General features: G+C 42.5%; 1 pseudogene; it reads right to left on the reverse strand.

The window, feature by feature from the left end:
* Nucleotides 1-7,730: 7,730 nt before the first annotated feature.
* On the reverse strand, nucleotides 7,731-9,212 carry LOC135875802 (trace amine-associated receptor 2-like; annotated as a pseudogene).
* Between the last annotated feature and the right edge of the window lie 1,216 nt (nucleotides 9,213-10,428).

Raw genomic sequence — 10,428 nt, forward strand, 5'->3', positions numbered from 1 at the left:
GATTTGGGATCAACGACAGTAACTTTTTCAAAAGTATTACAATGCAGCCAGTCCTGGGGGAAAAGAAAATATAAACAAAGTGACATGAACAGTAGCAACATCTGCAGACCTGTGTTTCAGATTAGTTGATTAACACCTAAAATTAAAAATAATGGGTTTAATTCTACTCTCAGTTGCAATAACATAAATTCAGAACAATCCCCATTTACTTCAGAGGAGTTACTCCAGATGTACACCAGTATAAGAGACAGCAGAATTTGGCCCAATGATAAAAAAAGAAAAAAGGGCTGAATCCTTTCCTAAATACTTTTGAATCTTAAGGTGCTCAAAAACTCTTAGTAATATTGGATATTTTTGCTATGGAGTTTACATTCAACACTTTAAGCACCTTGATAAGAGGTTTGCACAATGAAAGCCTCAAACATATGACACTCCCCTGTATTGCAAACACAGGCGGATTCTGGTTTTGTGGGGCCCTGGGCCAGAGCAAGTGGGGGCCCCCCTCCACGCCTTCCGCCTGCAGTCCCGCCCCTCGCACCTCCCCCACACTTCTGCCATGGAAATGGGGTTGAGGCGTGGGGAGGCTTGCCCTGTTCTGCCTGCCTGGTTCTCCTGCCGGGGAGCAGGGTCGAGGTGCAGAGGCTTCCCCTGCTCCCCAGCAGGAGCACCGGGCGGGCACTCAGAGCAGGGCAAGCCTCCAACCCACCATCCCCGCTCCCTGGCAGGAGCACCACGGAGGCAGAGCGGGTCGGGGTGCGAGGGCACTCATTTTTCCAGAGCCCCCACAATTGGCCGGAGCCCCAGGGCATGGAGTGGCTAACCCACCACTGATTGCACAGTTCTATGCATCATCTCAGAGATCTTTGTTCCTTTAGGTACTGCCCATACTTCCAGGAGAGACATTACAGCATCAGGAAACCCAAAATGGTTGATGCTATAAAGATTTTAACATGCAACACTTTGGGAAGCTGGCCAGATCTCAAAGTAAAAGAGTGACACAAACTCACTGACACCATCCTCGTTTTAGCATGCTTGCCAGTAGGCCACTGAGTGTATACCTGCAGACATGTTTCTGATTGTAATATTAATCCACTGAGGTGCATACCCTCAACACATACTTGGCTAGGATTAAGAGAAATATAATAGCATCATGCTGAGGAGTCTTGAGGTTTGCTGAACAATCTGTGCCTCAAAGCATTGAAAGATTTGAAAAACAGGTAAAACAACACCAGTTTAGTGAACTGTATTAATCCTTTATTATGGATAATTGTTATTTAATACTTCTGTTTTTTTTTTTTTAAATTTAAACCAGTATTTATTATCACAAATATACATGTGTAAGAAAAAAAAAAGATGTCACATTACAGTCTGCACACTCTCCTCTACATGCTAGTCCTTATGCCAGCAAACTGGTGCACAGTTCTTGGTGTACAATAGAATGAAAGTGATGGAGTTTGGCCTGAGAAGGTACATCCCATATGCTAGTGTGTGCACGCATACGCACATATACATAAATGTAAACACATGCTATGTATATGTTATTAGAGTTTGGGAGTTTAATTAACATTATTTCACAGTAGTAAACTAAGGAATTGTGTTCCCCCAGTAATGCCAAGAAGAGTTTCTAGCAACAGCATAAGACACAATACTCAAGTTTTGGGTGTTTCTCATGCTACAAGGTCACCAAATTTAATAGATTCTTAGATTCTGTGCATGTCAGGGACTCGTTCTTCAATAGAATACAGATTTTGATCAAATCAACTACCCCCTCTGCAAGCCCCATTTCTTCCTCCTTTCAATTCTATAGGTCCATATCCCTTCTCCTGTGTTATCTATCCCCTTTATTTGTCCCTCACCTATTCCTGCTTTTCTTTTCTTTCTCCCAGCGTGTCAGGTTCATATAAGGCTATTTCTGTACCACAGAGTACATGAAAGCTTTCTGGCATACTTTTCTAAAATCCATTTGAAACTCCATTGTATGATAAGAATATGAACATTTGCAATTATAAACATATTGCAGGTTTACAACAGGTATGCCAGGCTGATATCAAAATATAGAGCCATTATAGTAGGGTTCTTTATTTTATATAAATAATCCTCTAATATGAATGCACCCAAAAGCCAATTATGCTGTGTGTATGCTTAACATTTTGTGATCGTTCACCTCTCTACCTCTTACATCAAAGATATAGAAAGTATCAGGTCTATTGTAATCCAAGTCCTTACCCCATTAAAGTCATCGAGAGTTTTAACACTGACTTTGATGGAATCAATATTAGATTTTATGTCTAATAAGGTTTATTCCTACAAGCATTTAAGCATGTATATAACTTTACTCCTATGAGTAGCACCAGTGTTTACTGGGTTTACCCACAAGTGAATAAGAGAGCTTCCAGGAAAGGATTTTTGTATATTATCTTGCCTTAGTACTTTAAAAGGATATATGACATTAACATGCATAAGAAATAGCACAGTGTGTGTGCTCAGTAATAGACTGCAATCTCATGAAAAACAAAATTTCTAGCCCAGCTCTGCAGTCCTCACATTGGTAATTATCAGCTCATTAATACAATTTACAGATGTTCTATCTGTCACTGGCATAGCATAAGTTGTTGAAGATGATCCAGCTGTTCTTCTCTAGTCAGTTTCAAAATGATCTTGCCAGACATTTTCAGATTCAATCGACTTCTTTATTTTACATAGTGGTTCAAATTATTTTTATGATACAGAGACAAACATGTCCTCTGAAAGAATCATTAGAAAATTCTTTGTCATACAGTCATTCCACTATTGAGACTGGAAAATCAAATAAATTGCAGTTCTTCTAGTACTTTACAAAATGCAGTTGGTTACATCATTACATTGGAGTAAAAATGTTTTACCTGATCTCTCTCCATACTTCATCTCCTCATTGAAAACATTTTTGACTGTTATTTTTGCTTTTGTTTCTTGTCGTTGATTTCAGTTAGAAAAACCTTCTGATTCAAACAATGAATAGTTTTACAGCTTACCTGTAAAGTTTGTATAAATCTGATTTTTCTTATTAAATTTCAAAGATCATTTGATTATTTTTTTCTCTCCATATGACTCCTTTGTGGCAATGCTCAATGAAAATGCAGTTGAATTTTTTCCTCTTTTCTTATTAGATTAACTGGGTTGCTGCTAGTATATATACAGCAGAGAAGACCTGTAGCTGTCTCTGGTGAGTTCACTAGTCTCCTATCATGTTTTTGCTTTGGCAGATTTACTCTGTAACTCTTCATTCTGCTACTACAACTGAAAAAAATTATGCACAAACATCCCAGTGAGGAGATTATTTGATTTGATTCACAGTCATACTGGAAAATGGGAGGAAGAACTTTGCCTCTACTTAAATATGTTAAATATAAAGCCATGGAAGGTCTTTTACATTATAAGATTTATGGGATGGGGCTGTCATTTACTCTGCTGAGTAGGGCTGGTTGAAAATGTTCTGTCAAAACTGTTTTTAGTTGGAAAACTGGGTTTTTGGCTAACCCCCCCCTTTTTTTTTTTTGCAATAAGTGTCTGTTTTCAATGGAAATTTACAATTTCTCATCAAAAAATTAAATGGCTATGCTTGTTTGGATGTTCTTTAATTTTCTTCTAGCATGGATATGTAGCAGAAAGGCTAAGATATGTTCTGCCCATTTCTGCTTGCGTTATCTGTTATATTCTCCAGAAGGTAACAAAACACCAGTCCATAACAGCTCATACTGTGACACAAAGGATCATACAAACAGTACACAGGTATTTACAGATAAAGATTCTATATCCTTGCCAGAAGAAGGCATTGTATAAATCTACAGGGATTTGTGAGTTGCAACATCTCTCAGCTATAATATATCAGAATAAGGAAGGCTAACGAATAGACTACTTGCATGAACAAAAATCACTGGATCTGCAGACAGCACCAGTCACTGCTTAGACAGGCAGAGCAGGAGTCAGACACTAACAAAAGGCCAGATAGACTCACTCAAGGTGGAAGGGAATGAGGGAAATGTCTTAATATCACTTTTGGTCCATTAAGATCAACAAGGTCTATGTCTTGATGTATAGGCTGACATGTAATTGAAAAGCCATTTTCCATGGTATTCAGTGATATGGAAAATGGGGCAGCTCTGCAGTGTTTATATGCAGGAGAGAATAACACACCTGATTTAATTAAAAGTGCGTATTTTTCCCCCAACAGCAAAGATACTTCTATGCTACCATTCCACAAAAGCTATGTTCATCAGAAGCAGTGCATTGTTAAGATCTCCTGTGTCTCATATAGGACAAAGGCTGGCTGAGAAGAAACACTTCTACAGCCAAAAAAGAGTACTTCGCAATTTCTCCAATGTCAAAGTACTACCCTATCGAGAAGGTTCATAGCTAGAATTGAGGATTTGCAATCCAGAAGCAATGTTGTTATTGGAGTACATGCAATGTACTGACTGGGCCAACTAATGAGGAATTGTGCGGTATGTTGATGGCACACTCTGATCAATATTTAAAATAACTTAGGTACCTAAAGTTAGCTCCTGAATCCATACTTAGGCACCTAAAAAGGTACTAAGAGTTTATGCAGGGTTTAAATATGGATTTTGGAACTGAACTTTAGGCCTCAGTGTGGCTACTGAATTAGTAAGAGGAAGCTATAAAACCATTTTGAAATAGAGAGAGAGAGAGAGAGAGAGAGAGAGAGAGAGAGAGTGTGTGTGTGTGTGTGTGTGTGTGTGTGTGTGTGTGTGTGTGTGAATTCCCGAATCTGTTAAATCATTATATTAAACCAGAGTAATTCTGGCAGCGACTATAGTTAAGCCATTTAACATACAAACATCAGAAACATTTGTAGTTTGTTGCCTCCAAATCCTGATATTTTATCTAATGTATTGTTGCCCTTTGACTGAGAGTGGTGAATTTTCAGGCCTTGCAGCAGGTCATTTTCCATTAGTTAGGGTTACCATATTTCAGCAGGCAAAAAAGAGGACGGGAGGAGCCCCGCCCTAGCCCCGCCCCCATCCTGCCCTAGCCCCTCCCACTTCCCGGCCCCCTCAGAACCCCCAACCCTCCCCCCCGCTCCTTGTCCCCTGACTGCCCCCTCCTGGGACCCCTGCCCCTAACTGCCCCCCAGGACTAAGCCTCCCTGCCTCTTGTCCCCTGACTGCCCCCTCCTGAGACCCTCCCCCCATCCTAACTGGCCCCCTAGGACCCTACCCCCTACCTGTACCCTGACTGCTCCAAACCTTATCCACACTCCCACCCCCAGACAGACCCCTGGGACTCCCACGCCCCATCCAACCACTCCCCACCCCCTGACAGCCCCTCCCAGAACTCCCGACCCATCTAAACCCCTCTGCTCCCTGTCCCATTGACTGCTCCGATCCCTCTCCCCACTCGTGCCCCCTGACAGCCCCCCCCAGAACTCCCAACCCCCCCCCCTCGCTCCTTGTCTCCTGACTGCCCCCTCCTGGGACCCCTGCTCCTAACTGCCCTCCAGAACCCCACCCCCTACCTAAGCCTCCCTGTTCCTTATCCCCTAACTGCCCCCTCCTAAGACCCCCCCCCTAACTGCCCCCCAGGACCCTACCCCCTACCTATACCCTGACTGCCCAAAACCTTATCCACACCCTCCCCCAGAAAGCCCCCCCCGAACTCCCGACCCCCCCCGTCTCTTGACTGCCCCATCCAAAACCTCCCTGCCCCTTCTCCGACCCCCTGACCCCCTTGTTGTTGGCCTTCGCCTAATGTCTCTGTGAACTTGCTCAGGAACGGCCTGAGCCGTTCGTCCCGGCACGCTCGTCCCGGCAGGCTGGCTGGCAGGGGAGGAGGAGCGGGGGAGGAGCTCCAGACTGCCGGAGGCGATCTGCAAATGCAGGGAGGGAGGGAGTGATCTCTGCAGCAGGGGAGAGGAGGAGGGGCTCTCTCTGGCTGTCGGAGCCTCATGTAAGTGGCACCATCCGTCCGGCTGCCCTGTTAGCCGTGAGCGCTCTGCATGGGGGGGGGAGAAGTCCGGACATTTACAAATTCCCCCCGGACGCTATTTTTAGCTCAAAAATCCGGACATGTCCGGGGGAATCCGGACGAATGGTAACCCTACATTAGTGGAGAGAAATTAACATCACAGAGTCAGATATCTTAAGTGCAATTTGTTTATTTACATGATGCATATACCCTTATCTATACTATTTACATACATGCCCTTTCAGTCTTAAATCACCACCTGCACCCACAACCATTCCCAGCTCTGCCATGCTTAGACCTCACCAGGAACAGCTGCCTTTGTCACTTTGCTACAGATTTCCAGCCATCCCAACTGCCAGGGAACCTTCCCTCTCCTGGCTGCTCTATCTGGTCAGGAGCCAGAAAAGCAGTAGCAGATTCACCCAGAGCTGTTTCATCACAGTGCCCTCTGCTGACTTCTTACTGCTCAGGAGATTTTCCATACTATTTATCTAGGTAATTTTAGCACATGAGTGCCTCCCTTAAAGGGTTTCAGACGCCATTGTTCATGACTGAAAATGTAGATGATGGCTTTTTTTCCTGCCATTTGTCCTCTCCAGATGCCAAATCTCTCTTTCCCTGAGCTCCATTCCCTGCTTTGGTGTCTGGTCCGATGCCCACTGAATTCACTGCACATCTTTCCATTGATTTAAAGGGCACTGGATCAGGCCCTTGGTTTCCATACCTGCTCATGGGAGGTGGGACTTGTTCACACTCCAACCTAAGAATCTCTAACTTTCATCAGTGGGTTGCAAGCAGCCAGCCTGTCAAATATCTCCTTCCTATTTCAGTCCCATCTGCTTTTGAGGAAGCAATTGGTACTTTGGGTTTTAAGCCCACCCCTTCTGAGATCCAAATGGATATTATTCATGCCACCTGTGTTAAAAATTCAGCAAAGAAATGTATTGGTACTGAAGCAATAAGAGAGCACTAAAAATATAACAAAACAGTAAATAAATAAGTAAGTATGCTGTAGTTTAGCAGTCAGAATGCAATGCATTTACAGTATATTAAATCGTTAATGTCAAATTTAAATCTAGATCTACAATATATGTTACCATGAATATAATGGGGGCTTCTATTAACTAAATATTAATATTGCATAACAACATATCTGAGTGGGTCATCTGTGAGGACTGAATACATGCCTCCTGGACCAGAAAGCATTAGCTTCAATTGTCTGAGCTAAAAGAACTGGGTTCAAATCCTGCCTCCAACTGCAAAATTCCCATTGATTTTAGTGGGGCCAGAGTTTCACACCAGATCTATTTGCTTGGCGGCAATAGCAGGCTCAAACATCTACACATGGTCCAGCCACTAGAGGAGGACAGAGAGTTACACTGTTAGTATCAGTTACGTTTGCTCTAAGAAGCCACTTATAGTGTGCCTCGGAAAACAGATTAGCTGTACACATACAGGAATGCGGATTAAATATTTTACCTAATATTCAAATGATTTCTGAAACCATACATTTAAAAAGACATGTATTCAATATTCCATATTAAGAAATTAAATACTACCCTAGAAAAGGGGTATATGAAAAAAAGAATAAATTAAAATCATGATAAAACATAAGGTCTTTTTTTAAATAAAATGTTTGGTGAAAGTGTTCGGTGAAAGTGTATAGTGCATCTTTCAGACCATGTATACTGAACAATGAGTATCTAGTAATTCATAGGGATTATTTTTTTTTTTGCTATTGAATTTTGTTTTCAAGTTCAGATATTCTATTGTGGTTGATTTTTAGCAAAAAGATTAGTTGTATGAGACTGTGGATTGAATATTTTACCTCTGAAGATATATTTCAATGCTTTCTGAAACCATGAATAAAAAAGTCATATATTAATGGATTGCAGGTAGAGTTGAAGTAACCAAACCAGTTTAAAGCATCAAACAAAGCTAAAGTGGTAGTGAAATTTAAAAATGGGTCAGTTAAGAATGTAATGAAACATGGAAACCAGCATATTAGGAACATCCCCATAACTATACTCAAAGTCGTAGCAGCCTTTCTGTCCTTTTTCTTGGAAAGTTGACTTCTAACATCATTGTTTGCATCATCAGGCATGTTGTTCACAACACACGCATGCTTTTTGGATATTACAAAAAAAATTGCATATATCCCTATCATGACACAGCCGGGCGCAAACAAACCTACTGTAAACAAAACTGTTCCCCATAATTTGTTGAACACAATAGGACACAAACTAGAGCATGCTACTAAAATCTTGTAGCCTTGTATTCCAGAAGCATATGCTTCTGAAAAAACAATCCCGAAAGCAAAAGCAGCTGGCACTGTCCAACAAATTGCTAGCAATTACCTTATCACAGGAAAAGTTATTTTGCTAGAATAATGCAGTGGGTAACAGATAGCATAAAAGTGATCAACAGCAATGGAACAAAGATGGAAGATGGAAACTAAACAGAGCATCAGATTAAAACTATAGTGGACTTTGCAGAAGGTGATCCCAAAATACCAGCAGTTCTCCACAGATATGATCATGCTGTAGGGCAGAGGTGGGCAAACTACGGCCCGTGGGCCACATCTGGCCCGCAGGACTGTCCTGCCCTGCCCTTGAGCTCCTAGCCGAGGAGGCTAGCCCCCTGGCCCTCCCCTGCTGTCCTCCCTCCCCCTCAGCCATGCTGCCGGGGGGTGGGGGTGGGGGTGGATAAGGGGAAGGAGGTCCCAGGGGGGCAGTCAGGGGACAGGGAGCAGGGGGCGGTTGGATGGGGCGGAGGTTTGGGGGGGGTGGTTGTCAGGGGAGAGGGAGCGGGGGGGAGGGGTGTTGGATAGGACACGGGAGTCCCGGGGGGCCTGTCAGGGGGCAGGGGTGTGGATAGGGGTCAGGGCAGTCCGGGGACAGGGAGCAGGGGGGGTTGGATAGGGGGTGGGATCCCGGGGGGGCGATTTGGGTTGGGGGGTACTGGGAGGGGGCAGTCAGGGGATGAGAAGTGGGTGGGGGCGGGGCCCAGGATGTTTGGGGAGGCACAGCCTTCCTACCCGGCCCTCCGATGTGGCCCTCGGGCCAAAAAGTTTGCCCACCCCTGCTGTAGGGCATAATGGTGAATCCCAAAAGAAAGTCTGTAATAGCCATGGACAGAATCAAGAAGTTGGTTGGAGAGTGAAGCTGTTTGAAATAGGAGATTGAAATGATTAAGACAAGCTTTCCAAAGACAGTGAGGAAGATGACTCCAGTCATGAACAAATACATTGCACCTCGAACACCTGATGACCTGGACATTTCAGGACAAGATCCATTTTCAAATTCGGAGCAATCAATAAAGTTCTTGGTTGTATTAGGAGAAACCATAATCTTTTAGCTAATAGGGTGAGACAATAATATTTGTATGTGACTTGTAATATTCGTAGCAATATAGCTCATATATTAGAATAAAACAAACAGTTAGTTGACAGTAACTATTTAATAGAATCATAGAATAGAATATCAGGGTTGGAAGGGACCTCAGGAGGTCATCTAGTCCAACCCCCTGCTCAAAGCACCAATTCCCAACTAAATCATCCCAGAGCTCAGCTGATGTAAAACAATATGATAAAATTAAACAAATTAAATAGTAAGCATTCAGGGAGGGAACGGAAGAGCAGTGAATTCAATATAATGTATTTTTCATCCCTATTTTATATTATTAGCTTTAATAAACTGATTAGTTATTTATTATTTGTATTACAGTAATGCCCTGAATCCCAAACAAGACCAGCTCCCTATGTGCTGTGTGCAGTGCTAACATAAAGGTCACCAGATTTTCACTGACAATATTAGATTAAAATATATCTTGTAATTTATCAGCCATTGGAAACATTCATGTTATAGGCTCTGTAATGGATGTAGTGGGCTAGTTGATTCTCTCCAGGCATTTCCTTCGAGCAGTCAGGCAGTCCTCCTCAGCAGTCCCAGGAGTCATTTCAGATTTTGATCACGAATACAGAAATACAGTTTTATTTTGAAAATATGACCAATTTTCTCAGCACACTAAGGTTTTCCAGAGAAAACATATTCAGGAAATAGGTGCATTTTGTCTGTCACAAAGTCTTCAGTTGTCCTCAGTACAGAACTTTATAGTGGTTAGAGTGAAATAAATCAGAAAACTAGGATGAAAGTTGGTTAGTTGCATCATCTAAAGGATAAGAAAATAAGAATTCATGAGGTAGAAACAAGCTGATAACATTTTGTTGCATTGTTAGCTGTGACTACAATACTATCAACATTTAAGCATGTAGATAACTTAATCTATGTGAGTAGTCCCATCAAAGTCAGTGGGTCACCCACTATTCAAATAGTACCATTCACATTGGGCGAGGTTGGATGTGTTTAGGCATCTGCCTTTTTGGTAACAATAAAATTGTTGCTAATCATTAGAAGCAGCATTTTGCACATAGGCTGAGGAACCTTTGTCTGGACAACAGCATAT

This window comes from Emys orbicularis, chromosome 3, assembly GCF_028017835.1.
Source record: "Emys orbicularis isolate rEmyOrb1 chromosome 3, rEmyOrb1.hap1, whole genome shotgun sequence".
Taxonomy (NCBI): Eukaryota; Metazoa; Chordata; order Testudines; family Emydidae; genus Emys; species Emys orbicularis.